The 18,795-nt window shown below is 35.8% G+C and overlaps 1 protein-coding gene across 6 annotated transcripts in view; it reads right to left on the reverse strand.

The window, feature by feature from the left end:
- Positions 1-18,795, reverse strand: part of CADM1 (cell adhesion molecule 1) — a 354,892-nt gene that overhangs the window by 74,938 nt on the left and 261,159 nt on the right. The window lies entirely within an intron of this gene.

The following is an 18,795-nucleotide window of genomic DNA, read 5'->3' on the forward strand; positions in this document are numbered from 1 at the left end:
TGGAGTTGTTAATCCACCTGTCTGAAAAACTCTTGGACTATCTTGATTGATAAGAGTGAACACATACTCAGCCTACCACATATGGCTGGTTCTTAACCATCAAAGCAGATCATGCTTCATATCTCATTGGCTTCATATCTCAATGAATAATATCTAATCACAACTTATCATATACTAGATACTGTATTAAATATTTTACGATTATTATGTCATCTGAACCTCATGGCAATATTAGAGGGTGGGAAGAGTAGATGTTATTATTATCCTCATTTTACAAATGACAAAATGGAGACAAAAAGAGGTTAAGTGGAATGCCCAGGATCACATAGCTACTAAGTATATAAGACTGGATTTGAACTCAGGACTTCTTGATATCAGGCCCAGCATTTTATCTCATGCCATCTTGAAGTCTTTACTTTAACTGAATATCCTGGTAATATTCCTCTCCATTTTGCTGTTTGTTTCTGCTGCTATCCACATACCAACTTACTGTGTAATTCCACTTTTTGCTTGGGCTAATTAATCATATCCATAATATCATACTACCACTGCTGCTAGAAAAGACAGGTCAATTGATTTCCTAATTAGATGGAGTGATTCACCATCCATATAATTCCCCAATCCATCCCTCCTCTGATTACCCTCAGGTCTATCTGTTGCAGGCAGTTAAATGGCTGAGAAGATAGAATGATGGGCTTGAGGTCAAGACCTGAGATCAAATACAGCCTAAGACACATATTAGCTGTAGGACTGTAGACAAGTCACTTAACTTCTCTGTCTTAATCCAATGGAGAAAGCAATGGCAAATCTCTCCAATATGTTTGTCCAGGAAAACACCATGGATAGCATGGTCCATATTTGTTCTAAATAGAATTGCTATGCGATCTCTATTAGCAGCGTCCATCAACCATTTTTGAATCTGTATCCCCAGAACACAGTATCTGGCATATCAAAAGCACCTAACAAATGTTTTTTCCCCCTTTCATTCAATATGAATTCTAAAGTATGGATAAAAGAAGTGGGCATTGGGAATGTCAGCTCTCATGGGGGGTGAGGATGTGATTTTGATCCTTATATGTGAAAAGCTCCCAGTGGCTAATATGCCACAGGCCAATGACTTCTATATTAGGAAATACAATATTTGTTTAACATCAACTATGTGGTGAGCAATAGAAAGAAAGTCCTTTCTCCACAAATCTATAAAGTGGGTTCTATAGACATTATTAGTATTTATAGAAAAGAAAATGGATTACTTAGAAAAGTAATGATATAACTCACTGATAATAAGTGGTTGGCAGGGACTTGCTAAGTCCCAAGAGAAGATTCCCAATTCAGAGGTTTTTCTATTACCCATATCGCATACCAGTCAAGAACAATTCATTAAACAAGTATTAAACATCCAACATGCATTATGAAAATAAGAAAACTGTTTCCTGTCTTGAAAATGGTACCATCTAACTGGAGAATCAAATCCACAAAGTGGGAAGGGATCATGTGTCAGAAAAATAAGAAAAAGCCATAAAGTACAGTAGGAGAGCCACAAGAATGGAAAATCAATGTGGGTATAAAGAAATTAGGGCAAATCCCATCTGATTTTTACTTCAAGAAATGAACATACAATCAGAGGTTATGATTATTTTCAATCCTCAAAAAACATTTGTGAAATACTGAGTAGATTTAGGGTAGAAAGCTAGGCAACAGGATCAAAACAGATATAAATTATAACTTCTTGTCCTTGTGAAGCTTATCTTTTAATTGGAGAAAGAGGCCAGATTCATAAAAGATAAATGTCAAAAAGGTTCAGCCTATATATATGTTAAAGAAGTTCTGTACCAAGTTTTGTGTTTCTCAAAGGAAAACAGGTAATTTAATAGAATAAAACAATAGAAAATGCCCAAACACTAAAATTTTCTAGCAATACAATTATAATATAGGGGCGGCATCTGTCATCAATTCTCTACAAAGGCACCCTATTCGCATAAGATGGGGTTAAGGGTTGTGGAGTAGGGATTTTGGCTGAAATGGCATTCTGCCAAATCCACCCAGAAACAGTATAACTCCTGCCAGAGGTAGAAGAGAGAAAACTAAGGAGAGAAGAAAAAAAAAATTACTGGAGCCACAAAAAACAGAAATTCTCAATGATTGAAAAGCAAACCAAAATGATACCCAACCTTGATAAGTATAAATCAGGGAATTAACCTGGGGAGTGAGTAACCAGGCCCACCAGGTTTGTAGGTAGCAAAATGGCAAATTTGCTTCAGTTTGATATTGCAAGTGAAAGCTCAGTGTGCTGACGGTATTACAGAATAACAACAAAGAAAAAGTGATCAGAAAAACAGAGTGATGCTTATTTTTTCCTTAGTGAATCACTGTGACAAACATTGAATTTAGAAATGAGCTGGAGGGAGAATCTTATTCCCAGATTTGAGAAAAGAAAAAGGGGAAGGGAATTCCTGCCAATCAAACAGCTTTTCAAGGTGCTGAAATCCCTATAGTTTTACTAGCCCTGGCAAAAATTATGCACAAAAAGGACAATAAGCTTATTTCTTCAGGGTAACCCAATCTACTGAGAAAATTAAGGAAAAATTAAACTGCTTGATTCAAATGCTGTAACTGTCGTTGAGTCATAGAGCTTGTCTTGAAAAAGACTAGAATACAAAACATAGGCTCTTTCGTTTTTAGAGGCATTTCTTGTTGCTAAAGGAAGTTTATTAGTTATACAAATAAGAACATTCAGTTTATAAAAGGTATATGCAGAAAAGGCACCGTGTGATAGGCATTAATCTCTTCAACATAACCAAGGACATACAGGTCCTGGCTACAATCTCTCAGATACAGGAGAACTTAATAAAAACCAGTTCCTATTCAATTATGTTCTAATGGAATACTTCAGCCTAACAATAGCTATACACCTCAATTTGGGATAGTGCTCTACCCAGAATCCTAAGGTTGGTTTGTTCTGATCATATTGTAGCATATTCTTGTTATTCTATATAATTATACCATAGATCTTCCCCACCTATCCCCCCAAAAAACGCTGAGATGATTTTATATCTGTGATAATGAAAGGGGAAAAGTTTCTTTTAAAAGTGACACCTTATAATAAAGATATCTCAATGAACAAAAGGCCAGGTCAATTTAATGTGCTTTTTATTAACTAAATGGTACAGGTTTTTTTATTTTTTTATTTTTTTTTAACTTGTGGAAGAAAAAGTGCCACAAAAATCCATAGTAGACCCATCATCATTATAGTATTATTGTTTTAATTCCCTAAGGCCAATGTTTCAAATGAAAAAAATTTTAAAAAAGCCAATTTTCCAAATGTTACATAGTTAACAATGCTAATACCCCTCCTCAAAAAAATTTAAGTAATAATGAAATCTTTTTCTAAAAGATGTCAAAGTGCTGTGGCTGGTAGTGACAGCCTAATGATGACACCTTGTACAAGAGCCAATAAATTATGTCAGGCACCTGGATGGCAGCTGTATTCAATAAGGCTCCGCCCTTTGAGAAACCATAAGGTGGCTGCACTGGAACAATAATGAACCTATTTATTTGAGGCAAAGGAAATGAATGACAGTGATGAAAATATGATATGTATGTCAGTACTCTGAACTGCCTGAAGCCTTTATGTAAAAATAATTTCTGCTCACATCCTCAAGTATTTTTTCTGAACAGAAGGGTGCACTGTGACTTGATAAATTTCCCCTTGAAATAGATATCATGACAATTAGGTTGTTACAAAACACAATTTGATGTGCAGCAGAAGGAGACAAACAGCTAACTCATATGTCTCTCCTAAACAAACCATTTTTAAAACCTTTTTCAGTTTTCTAAAACTCAATTAAGATATATACAAGAGAAGCAGAAATAGCACATGCTTCCCTTCAAAAGAAATCAAAAAGGTACAAGCTACTGTAAGCATTAAGTAAGGTTGTTAACAGTAAGCTCATTTATTTTAAAGCTCAAACAATGTCTTGACACACTTGGAAATTCTGTGCTACTAATTGGTATGGGTAGGGTTTCCGGAAATGGAAAAAAAAAAAAAAAACACTTGAATTTTAATTTATATCTGCAACTAGATTCTCTATAGAAAAAACAAATTCTATTTTAAATATAAGTAAACATCTACAATGTATGACTTAAGATTATTGCCACTATAGGCCTCATGTCAAAGTTCTCTAGAAAATCAAGAGTTGCTAGCCCATTACATAAAAGAGAAAGCACATTATCTAAAAAGATAACCTTTATTTTCGTGCTTAACGACCATCACAGTCTAGTTAGTGGGAGTATTCGGCATATAAATCTGAAATTAATTCTATTTTCATTTAGCTTTAGCTCATTTCTTTCTTTCCTCAAATCTCACAAGGCCATAAACATTACATGTAAATGTAAGCCGTATAAAAATTGGCACTACATAAAAATCAATCAATAATTTCATTTTCTAAGAGGAGGGAACTGGCTGCATAGGTAGGAGCTCCAAGTCCCCCAGCTTAGAAGCAAAATATGAATTCGTCCTCCCAAGTTGCTTACAAATTGTTACTTTTATCAGTCAACTATAGAACGTTTTTTAAGAAGGATCTTCTCTACTCTTGCTTTAAGAATACTTACTTGCATTTAAAGAAAACTATCTTACCTTGAATTAATGTCTTGATTTTTTTTTTAAATGCTTAATTTATCCAGAGTACAATTATGTACTTCAAAATGAGGGAGAAACTATACTGAATGTAAAACATCCTGTTTTGTAGTTTCTTTCTTCCCTTAACAGCAGCATATTTTGCTCCTAGAAAATGACTTTATTACCATGGTATAACCATGGGCTTTTGCAGCACTGAGAACTCTTATGCTAACAGTATAGCTATTAATAAATACAGTACTACATTTATTCTGGAAATGCCTCTCTAGTCAAATCTATAATAAAATAATAAGCCATATAATAAAATAATTAGAATAAGTTAAAAGCAAATTCAACTTATGTAATGGTTATATTGTAATATCTAACAGATACCTGAGGTACCTTAAAGTCTCTTAACTAAGTTAGAAATTGGGCAAACTAAGAGTTTGCTCAACTTTTGACACGAGCCACAAGTACATTATGTTGAAAGACAAAAAGTCCTCTAAAAAAAGGGCAAAATCATATTACGGAATCCCTATTTCTCACTAATAAAAAGACTGAATTCCTTACTAGCTCAGTACAGTAAAATATCTAATCTGGCAGGTATATAATCAAAAAAAGCAGATTTTATATTTTTGAAAAAATCATTTCAACAAAGCATGACAGGTGGAATTGGTTTGGTGAACTATCCTTAAGTGAAGATAGCTCAAATGAGATCAGGTAATGTTAGAATAATTAATAGATTCCATAAGAAATTACTACCAGGCTACAAAAATATCTTGTGTGCGTCTTTAAAGTGTAATATGAATATATTTTTACCAGGCCTGAATCTGAGAACTTTACTTAAAAGATTCATTTTTAGGGCAATTTTAGGCAATTTAGGGCAATGGAACATTTCTGATTTAAAAGAGGAAATATGTCTTTCACCCAAAAGAAAGGACTCATCTAGGGCCCATTATCTCCTAAGAATATGATGAACCTGTTTGTATTTATTTACTTTTAAATGAGTATGTCATTACCCCTAAAAGAATTTTAACTCAGCAATATTGCTTCTATTTTTTTCTACTATGTCAGACAAAACTAAGTATATGTCAGGGGAAAAAAATTCCATAGAAGGAAGACTGTAAGATTGGGGGTGGGGGGTTGGGAGGTTGGGTGGGAAGAGATCTTTCTGTGAAAGATTCAAACTGGAAATGTGTTTCCCAAGTCTATGTAAACATAACATTCACTACAAATCATTAACAAAGTCATTAAGATTTGATTTCTATCTAAGCAATTACTGTCAGCATATTTTGTACATTTGCTTTAAAGGACTCAATCCTATCTTTCAATTCATTATACTGCTTCCTGCATTTACAGTTTTATATCAAATCAAAAACCTATTTAAATTAATAAGAATTACTGTAAAAGTAATTTGGAAATAAATTATTTGAAGTTCAAGCCACGAAAGCTTTTGATGAAAGAATTTTGTCCCATTAAAACACTAAACTAATTTCTTCAGTAGTTCAATGTACAAACGGAAAAGGCAATAGGAGACAATCCCTAGAGAGACTTCCAGCCACTTTGGGTTGGGTTAATGGCAAGACCATCTATGCATAAATACAACTCTTTATTTTCTAAAAGAACTGGTGTTTCAACCTTCATAAATAATTAAATATTTACTCAAAATCAAAGGTATTCAATCTGTCTGCTGTTTACAAAAGCTTCTCTCAACCTTTTTGATCTTTATCCATATTCCAATACAACTAAAAGCAGCAACAGTATCTTGATCTGCAGTCTAATATCTTGATTTGTAATGCATATTCTGGTCCTACACCATAGAAATAATCATTATTAATTAAAAGGCACCATACAGATTACAAACACAGAAATAACACACTAAATCAAATCAAGAAATGCATGAGACATTATTAGGCATCAGAATGTGAAATTCTTCATTCCTACCATTGTGACCTTCACCAAGTTATTTTTTATTAAAATATTACATGTGTGTATATATCACACACGTATTAAAGTAATTTGAATACACACAGTTGTATGTGTGCACGCACATGCATGTCTGTGTATAGTGAGAGAGCCATCAATCACAGTGGTCAGCTTCATTTGCTGTATTCAAAAGCATATCCCTGATTACTGTGGAAATGGTCAGAATGTCACAAATTTCTTTGAGCATCACAGTAACTTGTAAAAGAGAAACATGTTGGTTTTAATCTAATCTCTTTTAATAATGACTAAAGGTGAGGCAAAAATCGCAATAGCAATTCTGTCTCAGCACTCGATTTTTCTTCAATTAAAATTGTTGATTTTCCATGAATACAAAACAAAAAATATCATCTGACATAATATTAAGCTATTCATGAATATTCTGTATACACATTTCTTGTTTAGTTGACTAATGGCAAATTAACGCTCTCTATTTTAGCTTAAACACATACTATAGGTATGTTTGATTAGCATTGAATTCCAAAAGCTGATTGCTATGCATACTTTGATTATGTAATTACATAATAGAGTATAATGGCTCCTTTGGAGTCATTATGATCTATATGGCAAATATGTTTCAGTTTTGCTATAGTTTAAATACACGTTGAAATGACAGCTCATAACAAGGAGCCACTTTTCAGTCTTATCAGCTAAATGGGCATTTTCCCATTTATCTTAACATCTCCTTGACACCAATTAAGGCCTATTGTGTCAAGCCATGCGTACTTTCCAGAAATTCCATTTGTTTTCTTGGCATTATGGGGAGAAAAAAGAGGACATTAATTTTAGAAGCTGTATATTAAGCAAAGGGCCTGGGGAGGGGAGAGAAAAAAAACCCAGCTAAAATTCCATTCTTCATTTACTCTTTGAAAGGTCTGCAGGAATCACATCCAGTTCATTAATCACTGTTTAGACAACCACGAGGGGGTTAAAGATTGAGTTGTACCTTTAACTCCAAATTTCATATGAGGAGAAAACAGTACAAATATTGATGCTCATGACAGTGGCTTGCCATAGCACATTCAGCTTTTGTTTTAATGATACCTGAAAAACTTATAGAAGAATTTACTGGTTCTAATGCAACGAATCTGGTATCCTTATGTTCAGACTCCTTTATTCTGAAGTTTCCACAGAGTTTGAAGGAGACCTCTGAACCATATCAGAACAAGATTTCACCTTCATAACCCTAAAATTAGGTAAGATGAAATCTAGCTCTAAATCTATATTCTGTGGTACCTTGTAATTCAAGTGGAAAAACGTAAGCTTGCTGTGGGTAGTGACAACATCAGATTTATTTCTGGGGAACCGTACCACATAGTATGGGGCATCGTGCACATATTTAATCAATACTTGCCAAAATGAAAGTAAATTACATTTTAAATGCTCCATTAAAGCCCTAAGATGATGTATCACTGTATTGTAAAAGCGATCCCAAGTTATTAAAGGTTGTACTAGTGGAAGCCAAAGATTGGGCAGGCCCTACGACCAAGCTGGAACAGTTCTGATGTGAGATGGGTGATGATCTCTCTGCCATGGCCTACCTATGTTTGAAGAGGGACCATCCATCCCTAGGACTTGGTCACCAGTTGAGTTTCCTGCTTCACCCACTTTTTTTTTTTAATCCTCAGAAACTCAGGAATATCATTTACTAAGATACAAAAGGTTTCCAACCTTCTTTTTAAAAAAATCCTGGATTTGAAATTTTAATGCAGGAAAAAAAAATTTTTTTTTTGGGGGGGGGGGAGAAGGGGGAGAGAATTGGTGGTGGGAGTGTTTTTGTTTTTTTGAGAAAAGCAATTATTTGAAAAGATCCCTTATCTCTTCTTTTTATAATAAACTCAGAACATAGAATTCTACCGAAGGAGCCTTAGAGATCTCTTTCAGTTCTATTTTCCAAGTTTCAAGAAGAAACATTTCTGCTTTTCTCCCTCACCAACAGCTTCTTTTGCTGTACTAAACCAAAGGTGGGTGACCTGGCTCTCAACTTGAAAGAGGAATAAGGACTAGACTATATCCACTTTTGTGTCTATTAGGCTTGAACATTAAAACTCCTGAATAGAGAAAGGTCAAGCACAGTCCAAGTGGCATTTACATACAGGATTGGCATCGCTTTTCTGAAAAGAAGCATCGATTAGATATCCGAAAACTCTTTTCAAGGGAGACAATGACAAAAGGAGCTAGTTTAAGTATCCCTGCCTGTGCTTCTTCAATTTCAACTACCACATTAGCCAGAGCACTTAAAGGACTCTGAACTCAATAGGATAGCTTAATCAGTGCACACTGCAAAGCCTCGCAACCAAAACAATTATTACAATTAATGTCTCAATTGCCTAATCCCATAAAATTAAGAGGGGCAATTCCCATTATAGAATGTTTAGGGTAATCCACTGTTTATTCCTTACTTGGAAAAAAGGATACCTAATATTAATCTTAGAGTTATGATTTAGTTTTCACATGGTAATTTACTTATCAAAGAAGCTAAGGGTAATAGAAGCAACAGGAATTAAAAGATCAACACTGGGAAAATAACAAGCATCAAGTAATCTTTTTGCTCATTTCATTTAAAAAATAGGCCACAAAAACAGGCCTTTTCATCTTCTCACTACTTTTCATACTTGGACAGCTTTTATGCTCTTTTCATTTATCAAAGAGATAGCATCTTCAAGAAAAGTGAGATGTCCTAACCTTGCAGTAAAACTCCCTCCAGTGGACAGGCTTTACAAATATCAAAAAAAAAGAAAAAAGAAAGGAAAAAAAAGATCCATTCTTTCATTTTTACTTATTATGAATAATAATCATAGTAATTCATTTGTGCAGCATTTTAATACTCAATGATATTCCTTGCAATGACTCTATACCATGGGTACTAAGAATATTTTTGCAAAGTTGAGGCTGAGAAAATTGAGATTATTCCTGAGCTTCACAGCTAATAAGTATCAGAGCTAGGATGTTGTTCTAGCTCTTTTTGACACTTCTCTTTCTTGGTTCTCTTCCCGTTTGTCTTACGACTCTTTTGCAAATCTCCTTAGCTGAATCTTCATCTGGGTCTTGTGTGATCACTTCTGTGATTCAGAGATATTCTGAGTGCTTTCTCAGTATCTCCAATGACTGCAATGCTACTTCCCCATCTTCATATTCTGGTTTCTTTCAAATCTCAGGTAAATTCTACATTCTACAATTAGTCTTTTCTCAGTCTTCCTATTTTAAAATGTATATATATAACATTAACAATATTTTTAGACAGTAAAGTGGTGCAGCAATGGATAAAGTGCAGCATCTAGAGTCAAGAAAACCTGAATTAAAATCTAGTCTCAGAAACTTACTAGCTGTTAAAGGCAACTAACTTAACCTGTCTGCCTCAGTTTCTAAAAATAGCACCTACCACCCAAGACTGTTTGTGAGATCCCTAAAAGTCAATCTCAGAGCTTATAGTGTTATGTAAGTATTAGCTATTGTTATAAACAATAAACTAGCATCCAACTTGGACTTTGGAGAAGAATGTATAAATTGGAAGGCAGATGTTCCTTACTTTAGAGTTTACTGAGTTGACATTGCAAGAGACTTCTTTTCAAGGGATTTGATTTTGTAGTGTCCACAGAGAGCAAAAGGAAATCAAAAGATGGTTTTAAATAGAGCTGTTTCAGCAACAGCACAAAACTTGCTGGTTTTCCAGTCTTACAATTACCAAGTCTCTTGCAGACAGAATAAATGTACCACAGCTAGAAAGGCCAACTGTTGATCTCCTGTATCAACCACTTTACACATGAAATGAAAATATGATACTCTACAACCTTGGGGACATATCAGGGAAACCGCCTATGACCATGAAAACGGGTTCTACAAAATATGATTTTCCCTGTGTATGAACTTCTAGAGTAGAAGTTCAGTATATGATATTCAAAATCTAATTCTAAAAGGAATGATGGTTTTCAGTAAGGGCTGGTGGCCAATGAGGCACCGAGCTGCAGACACAACAAACTCCGACTCTGGCTGGAGAGGTCTCTGGGGAAAGAAACTTGGAGCTCCCCCATCTGGGTGGGCAATAGTTCATGTAGAATAGTTCTACATTCACAGCTGTACACAACAAAAAGGATGAAATCTAAAGAAAAGCTTAGAGTTCACATTCCTCTCATTGCTTCAGATGCATTTTGGAACATGGAGTCCCTTCACTCGGGCTAATGTCCAGTGGCATTATTTGAATATTAAATCAATTTCAGAAGGAAAATGAGCAGTCATGGTTCCAAAAAGCATATTCTACCAGAGGTATACATTCTTACCTACTGGGTTCTCATATCCCAACCCAATACTAAAAAAGGTTCATGGAGTTTGAATCTAGGAAAAAACTCAACCATCATCTTTTCTGATCCTTTTTGATTTACAGATGAAGAGACAAGTATCAAGTGACTTAGTGAGGGTCATGTGGACCATAAATAGCAGTGCTGAGGTTCAAACTCTATCTTGGAATCCTAAATTAAGAAAGAAAGAAAGAAAGAAAGAAAGAAAGAAAGAAAGAAAGAAAGAAAGAAAGAAAGAAAGAAAGAAAGAAAGAAAGAAAGAAAGAAAGAAAGAAAAGTAGGTAGCACATAGCAATTGGACATTAGGATATCTGGGTCGATATCCTACCTTTTAGAGATACAGAAGTCACTTAACCTTCCACACAAACTCAGTTTGCTTGTTGGTAAAATGGGGAAATGATATTTATGATACTTAGCTTACTGGGTGGGTTTTAAGAAAAGAATTTTTGGAAAGCTTAAATTGCTATCTAAATATGAGCTGCTATTGTTATTATTACAATTCACCCCCTCTCAGCTTAGTGCACTCTCTGTTCATTGGGGCTCAACAAAGTTCTTATAATCTCATCTCTCTCTATGATTCTCAGCCTGGAGCCTCAAGGAGCAGGGCACGTGCATCTCTCTTGTTCTTTTGTACCCAGCTTTTAAAGCAACCAATTTAATAATGTCTGGCCTTTGGAGAGAGGTATCGTTATTAAACCCGGGTCACTTTATGCTTCAACTCACTAACTGCTGTTTTTTCTCTACATTTGCCTCCAGGGTGTTAAAAGATTAACAATTTGTGCAAGATATTTAAAATCTCAAGGCTAAAACATGCAATAATAATTACTCTCCGTACACAGGTACAAAAGGAGTGAATGTGAGTTTCTGACTTTAGAGGCAACAGAAGCACATTATTTTTTCCCCCCAAAAGTTAAAAAAAAAATTAAGAGAAAATCCACTCTGCTTCTGGGTCCTATTTTATACTTCTGTATATTAATAAGGAAGTACTTGAAAGACCATTAGACTTCTTGTTATAAGAATTAAGAGACAGAATAATGAAAGAACCTAGTGTATTTCATTGATATGTCTTAGTAAAAAAGCTAAAGTAGTTCTCTCAGCACATAAGCATTTTAAACCAAACATTCAATCTATCAGCATTCAGCACCTTCTAATATGTGACACTGATAAAATTAGTTCTATAACCAGAGTCTAAATACAGGGCCTTTGGTATTTAGAGAGAAGTCATCTGTGTTCTGCTGAATGATCCTACCTCTAAAGGCAGCTCAACTCCAACTTCAGACATTTACAGTACCTGCTTCAAGGGCATTCATTAGTATTGACAGTCTGTTTGACTGAAATTTGGCTGCAATAGCAGTCTCTCTCTGCATCTCCCCGTTCATTTTTCCTGCCAACAAGAGCCATTGAAAGCCTTCCAAATTTAAAGCATAGAGTCGACAGGACAAGCAAGTAAGGATATCAGTTGGAACACATCAGATATGGACTCAGAGTGAATGTCGGCATCAAGTGACATTACCGCAGGAACGGAAAAGGGGGGACAGGAGGGGAGCGATGTTTCATATTCTTATTCGAGAGAGCATTCTGAGTGTGTGTAATATATTTTGTTCAAGAAACAGCTGTAAATCCATGATAATCATCATGCTGAATAATGCTGCAACATTCAAGTTACTCACATTTCCTACCAGGAAGCCAAGTAGTTTGAGACTATTCTATGAAACGGCAATTTCTTAGATGGAAAATTGGGTTTCAGTGACTAAGGCCTTTATTGATGAGTTATTCACCCTATCAACTGCCAGTCATACGGCAAGTGGTATTTTCTAACCTCTGAGCTCTTAAGTATGTCGTCCCAGCTGAGCCTGAGAAGAAAAGTATCAGAGCTAGAAAGCTCTTTAAGCCACAGAATCTGATGGAGGGCCAAAAGACGGAGCGAAAAAGATGGCCAAAGGAAATTGCAAACTCTACTCTAACAGACCTCCTATCCGCCAGATCCAGATTTCTTCTCTCATGACAAAGACTTTCAACTTTGGCCGATGTGCACAAGTACTGATTCACCTGGTACCAGTATTACAAGGCATCCTAGTATCATTTCTTACTCCAGACTCATCATCCTTAGCAGAGGTGTAAAATAAAAAAGGCTATTAATTCAATACTTTTCATTGCTAATAAATACAATATATAAATACAGCTATGAATTGAGGATAGTTTGACTGGAGCAGAAGAGCTAACAAAACTATATAATAAATATTCATTATCTACATTGGCCCTGTCTACTTTATACCTTACTAAGACTTACTACCCATTGACATTTTTCAATTTCTGAGGTTTTCAATTTCAATTTCTTTTCACTGCAATAACAAAAGTAGGAAAAAGAGAGGAGTAAATTAAAACCTTTTCTTCACACATTTATTTCAAATTATAAACTAAAGCAACCACTATAACTATAACAGTCACTGAGTGGCTATAAAAAGGGAATCAGAGATGGGTGTGAATCAGTTTTCAAGCTTCTAATATCTCTTTAAAAATGATTGAACACAGCCCATCTTTTCCTCAGATTTCCATCCTTTAAAAACAGGACTTATGATGGCCTTGGAGAGCAATCAACATAGAGGACAAGGAGAACCAAAGAAAAGGGTTCAGTTTGGGATACCTCCGCCTACCCCCTTTCCCAACAATGGCCCTCATCAGAATCTGAGTGGTTCTTTACCAAGGATTATCAGAGAATGTTGTGAGGCACAATAAAGATTCTAGGTAATTGAAATTTACCTTTTTAAGCATCAGAATATTATGATTCATTTTGATGGCAACTTTTCTAAAGTCTCCTGTGTGTTTACCTGTCTTTTTAAATAGACTAAGCAGGGTGCTCACTATGAAATCAATTACTATGCTATTCTACCTCCAGAAGTATTAAAGGAGGGGACTCCCTAATTGTACTTTTAAAAATTATTTCTTTTTTTTTTTTAAGAACTGATACATCTTTTGATTCAAGACATTTCCTAAATATCATCCATTCAGAAAGTATACATTCTCCCAGGAAATTGCTATTAATAATAAAGAAGAGATATATTTTCATTTTGAAAGCATGGCACCTATTATTTATCCTTCCACACCCTATTTTTTTTTTTTTTTAAGGACAATGAGATGAGACAGTGATTAAACAATGGGAGTAGGAGTCCAGAAGACTTGAATTTAAATTCTGCCTCAGCCACTTAATAGTTGTGTAATCAGGGATAAATCAATGCTCTTGGCCTCCATTTCCTCATCTGTAAACAGGGACAATCACAGCACTCATCTGACAAGGCTGCTGAGGAGTGGATGACATAACCTATGGAAAGCGCTTTGCCAACTTTAAAACACTACAGAGAAGATGAGAAAAAGGAGGAAGAGGAGGAGAAGCAGAAGGAAGAAGAGAAGAAAGAGTTTGCTCCTTCTGCTATCTGAAGTGCTATGACTATTAGCTTCCTTTTGTGTAAGGAACTTCTATTAATTCCATTTGATTCAAAGTGCATTCATGAAGTCTCTATACTGAACAGGATACAGGGAATACAAAACAAAAACAAAAGATTCCTCATGCTCAAGTAGGTTTGGCTCTACTGAGGAAGTACAAACTGCACAGATAGCCTTCTACCTGGTAGATCAGTGATCTCTTAATTGCCAAATCTCAGAGTTGTTCCTCCTTGACCTTTCTGCATCCTCTCATACTGTGTGTGGATCTCTCCAATCCAATGCATTTATTAACCACCTACCACGTGACTGGCACTGTGCTAAGCTCTGGATACTATTAATAAAAACCCCTCTGTAGCTTACAATCTAAAAATCTGATTGGCACCAGTTCACTGAAGGCCAAGATACATTTGACAAATGAGGAGCTAGGAGGAAAGAGAAAGAAGTCTGTACATGTGCCAAGTGCTGTGCCGGCCACCGGCAAAGACTGACGGTCCTTCCTAGAACTTGCTAAGGAAGGGGGAATGAGGCACGGACACAGATGGCGAAGTAGAGGGACACTGTGGAAGTCACATTAATCACTCCAGCAATACTTGAGAAAGAAGAGAACAGCACCCACAAGGGACAGTCTTGGGAGTGAAGGGGAGGAAGGTTTCAGAAAAAAGTTGAGCTTTTAAAGAAGGGGAGGAAGGAATGAGGAAAGAGTAAAATGGAAGTCTGGGAATCTAGCACAGGAATAACTAGTAATCAAAACTCACACATGGGACATAAATAAATAAATAAAACAAAATTTCCTGGCTGTTCTTGTGCCTTGAAGTTCTCCCTCATGTTACTGGCCTTCTTTCAAGATGTAGTTTAAATCCTACTTTCTACAAGAGGTTTTTCTGAGTTCCCTCAATCTCTCACCTTCCCTTGGAGATCACTTTCTATCTGCTCTATATATGTACTTGTTCTTTGCATGTTGTCTTCTCCATTCAAATGTGAGCTCCTTAGAGCAGGGACACTTCCTCGTGTCCTTAGCACACGGAACAGTGGCTGGCACATAGGAAGCGCTTAATGATTACTTGCTCACTGACTTACTCGATGACAGGGTGGGTGGGAGCCAGTTCCTAGGTAAGGAACTTTTGTTGATCCTAAAGGTAATGGGGTGTCCTTCAAAGGTTTTGAGTAGGAAAGTGATAGGATCAGACTTATACTTTACAAATATTGCTTTGAGAGGCAAGATGGATTACACATATACTGGAATCAGGGAAATTAATTATTAAATTATTAAAATGTGTGATTAAAGCCTGACCTAGGGTAATGGCACTGTAGGTAAGAATAGGGAGACAAAAGCAAGAAATATTGCTGAGGTAGATCTGACAGAATCTGGCAAATTATTAAGTTGAGGAGTGGCAGATAGATGATGGACAGCAAAGTGTCAAAAGATGAATGAAGATTCCAATAAGAATGAATGGAAAGCTGGCAGTATTCTGAAATAGTTGTGTTTTAATGAAGGTCAGTGAGTTTAGAACTTTTGAATTTGAGGACAACCAATAGGACAACCAGGTGGAACTGTCCAACAGTCAGATGGAGATTAAGGACTAGGAAGGAGATTAGGACTGAATAATCAGGTGTGGGAGGAGAGATAAATGTGGGGAGTGAGGTGAGGGAGAGATGGGAAAGAAAAGACGAGAGACAGACAGACAGAGAGACAGTTGGAGATTCTTGAAGAGTATTCCTACTTGGAGATTGAGAAATGGAATATTCAGACAGAAAAGGAATGGTCAGACAGAACAAAGAGGAAGCTGTATTACCATGAAGTGGAATACCCCAAAAGACTGCATAATGTTTTTTAATGGCTTCTTTAAAATACTCATTTTTCCTGATATTTTAGTAATTTCATATTCTACTTCACTTTGCCATTTTATACAAATATATTTTGAAATACTAAATCTTTTTATTAATCTTAATTCATCCACAAAGCCCATCTGCTGCCTCTCTAAGGTGAAATCAATCCTCTAACTGGGTGACTCATACTCAGGACAAAAATGCAATACAACAGATAGGAAGATAAGACAAGATGAAAATGCTTACTCAAGTACCCATATGTTTGATGAAGAATTAAGGGAACATCATTTTCTAGTAAAGTCAACAGCTCTTTGAATAAACATTCTTTTTCCAATTTTCCCCCAGAATCAAATTATCTCTCCCCAAAATAGGTCTTAAATATTTTCTTTGATGAAGATTCACTTTTTAAGTTGACACATATGTATAATTTGAGGTCCAAATGGGAATTTATCAACTACATTGACCTTATAATAAGCATTCTTCTTTTTCATTTTCTATTCAATAGTGGACCCTCTTTGTCCTTTAATCCCCCTTCTGCTGAATAGGAGCTCTAATATATTCAGGACCTGTAAGGAGAGACTGGCAAAGAGCTAATTTTAAAGGAAAGTTAGGAGGCAAAGGGCATACACTTCCTTGTCACTTTTGTTGTTCACTACCGAGATGGATTCTGTACCATTCTCTTGTACAAGAATATAATTAAGAAGCTACCTTTTTTTTCTAGAGTATATTAATTCAAATAGCTCCCTTATATCATGAACCTAAATAAGAGCCCTAATGCCCCTGAATGAGGAAGTGCAAAGATTGAAATGTTGAACTTCCCAGACAACTTGCTTCAATTAACCTGCTGGGTCTCAGTGGGTAGCAGAATGAAGAATCTCTCACTACTTCCTGCTACTGACTGAGGTCAATTTGTAATGGGAACCTAGCTTCAGGAGTATTTATTTGTTTGTTTTTTAAAAAATAAAATTAAAACTCACATGAGCAAAAATAGCACATTGGACCATGTGGGAAACTAAAGAGGGATTTTTGATCACCATTTCTACCAACTCACTGACAATTCTTCTCAAAAGCATATTAAAATAGATTTTGGCCATTTCTTAACTTACCTACACTTAACTAATCAGTTCAGAAAAAGCCTTGTTCCTCTTCTCTCAGGCTGAACCCTGAGGCCACACTAAGAATACTGGGAACCTGAACACCATTTATAACAATTTTCTTGAGAGAAAGACACACATTGCATTATCAAGAAGATAAAGGAGGAATAGTAAACTTCACAATGACTCCTCCCTCAATGCTTCCATTCCTGCAGCTAGCTTCCACTCCCCTAACACCACACCCCCAAAAATGCTGGTGCTGGGCAGCATTCCCAGCTTCCCATTTTATTCCTTTCCCTTCCACTGCAAGGCCCTATCTGGTTCCAATGGAGAATTCTTCAGAAATGTATCCATCACATGCTTATTACTGAACATTCAAGGTGCTGTATGTTGGTGAAATGAAGACAAAAATGAAGACATCATACGACATGTAGAACAGATTTCACATTCAAGAATGATCCTTGCAAGTAGCATACTGACATAGAAAACCACAAAATAACATTATTTTTGTTGTACAATACTTTTTTGTTGTTGTTGTTAAAGATTTACCTGTTATATTTTGATCTAATTTGAGCTGCACTTGGGAGTTTTGTTGGCTATTTGGGAATTTGATGCCTCAATATACATAAATCTTACTTTCATTCTTGGTATACAGAGACCCTTAATCATTTATATGTAATTTTTTCTTTTCTAATATAAGACTAAATAGAGAAAAAGATAAGCTCTTTTTTTTCATGTTTCCCTCTCCTTTACAAGCAGTACAAAATCCTAAGAAAACCTTAACAAGCTTTGTGTGTGTTCCTTTTCCCTAGTGGGCTAAAGAAAGGATAAGAACTTTGACCAGAGTAAAAGACAGGGACAGTGGGAAAGGAAGCAGTACTTAGAACAAATGATTAGAAGAAAGCCTTTGCATGCTACAGGAGGACCTGACACGATTCCATAACCCTAATTCTATATCTCATCTCTGCCCACTGCTCCTATGACCTCCCACTCCAATGCAGCTTAGATAACTAGACCTAAGTACTGCTACCTGGAACCCAGAACTAGGGAGTCCTTGGTCCACCTGCCTAACAGGTAGGGATAGTTGAAGGAAAAATCTCTAATTCCACTAAGATAAGGGTTATAGGTAGAAATAGAAGAGGAGAGGACAATTTTGGGGGGCATCTCTAAAAGAATTTTAAATACATTTTCCCTAAGAAATATAGTTACATTCAATGGCTAAGCTGGTGTGCACTTGTGAAATTATATAACTCCTTAATTCAAAAGACATTTCTCAAATACCAACTATGTCCAAGGCATTAGGCTGAAAAGATGCTGATGCAAAGATAAGCACAATCCCTTGTATCTAAATTTATAATTTTATTATAAATAAATTTATAAAATTTATAATGTTTCCCCAATCAAGATCAACTATAATGGAAAAGGAGATAGACTGCTCATGCATTGATCTTTCTCTCTTACACAGCAAGAAGTAAGAGATGGAGAGCCAGAGTGCTAAAATAGTATCCACATAAAATGGATGGGATGCAATGACGTGTGT

This window comes from Antechinus flavipes, chromosome 3 (assembly GCF_016432865.1).
Source record: "Antechinus flavipes isolate AdamAnt ecotype Samford, QLD, Australia chromosome 3, AdamAnt_v2, whole genome shotgun sequence".
Taxonomy (NCBI): Eukaryota; Metazoa; Chordata; class Mammalia; order Dasyuromorphia; family Dasyuridae; genus Antechinus; species Antechinus flavipes.